The sequence below is a fragment of the Myotis brandtii genome, unplaced genomic scaffold (assembly GCF_000412655.1).
Source record: "Myotis brandtii unplaced genomic scaffold, ASM41265v1 scaffold483, whole genome shotgun sequence".
Classification (NCBI taxonomy): Eukaryota; Metazoa; Chordata; class Mammalia; order Chiroptera; family Vespertilionidae; genus Myotis; species Myotis brandtii.
This window is the reverse complement of record NW_005368456.1, coordinates 2,025,464-2,026,559: the sequence shown is the minus strand read 5'-3', so window position 1 is coordinate 2,026,559 and position 1,096 is coordinate 2,025,464.

The window sequence follows — 1,096 nt, the reverse complement described above, 5'->3', positions numbered from 1 at the left end:
GCGCTATCATTTAAAAAACAAAAAAGGGGGAATTTGCCGGAAGCCGGTCCATCCTTGCTGCTTGACACAGTCGCTGCAGGAAAGAAACATCTGCACAGCATATGTTTCAAGGGACCTGGCGTATATGGCATACTGTTCTTAATATGTTTGCTCACCTTCTTGGCGCTATGTGTTTTAATCAAGGTCACCTATCCAAGAAAGGTTGTTTCCCCAGGTAGGGACTGAAAGGTCAATTAGGCTAGGTGAATGAAAGAACCCTATAAAGTCCACCAAACCAGAAACAAGAAGGAAAGACAGGGTAAGCAGGCTTCACTCAAACCTTCTCTCCTTAAGTTTCTCCCCTGTCTCCTCCACCCTGGGAACATTTTCCTTTCTACAGCAGATCCAGTTGAGTGAAGGGAGGCTGGCTTGGCCAGAGACCAGATAGGACGCCCATTTTTTATTTTCAGTCATGCCAATATCCTGTGTGAGACTCCCTGTACTCACTATGTCCCTGTGCATGTGCTCTCCAGGAGTGCAAAGAAATTTTATTGAAAGGGGTCTGCTCATGGTTGCATTGTTGTCACATGCAGTGACCTTCATAAATAGCTTTGGGAAAGTCATTTGGGAAAGGGAATAACAGGTGGTTAATGGTGTCTTTTTTTCTCTCCTCCTTTATTGGATTGTACTCTGATTTGCTATAAAAAGCTGTACAAGTTCCTGGAAATGTGCTCACACATGCCTCCCAAATGCAAACAAGTAGGTCAACGACCCAGTGTTGTAATGGACCAGCCTGAGATCTGCTTGGATAATCCATCAGAGCCATTATTTGTCCTTCATAAGAGGACAAATAGTGGAGGGCAGCAGGAAGCCAGGCAGAACCCTGAAGTGCTAAGGCAGAGAGAGGAGAGACAGAAGAGATAAGAGGCTGAAGAGGGTTAACATCAGCCTCCAAGTTAGCTTCCAATTCTTGGTGAAACTCCCAGAGGGAGACTGATAAATCATGAAGTTAATTGCCATCCTTTTCCTTTGTTCCAGGCTGCTAACAAGTTTCGCCCACCAGGACCAACCTCAAGAAATTGACTGCAATGATGAGGATGTATTTAAGGCTGTGGAT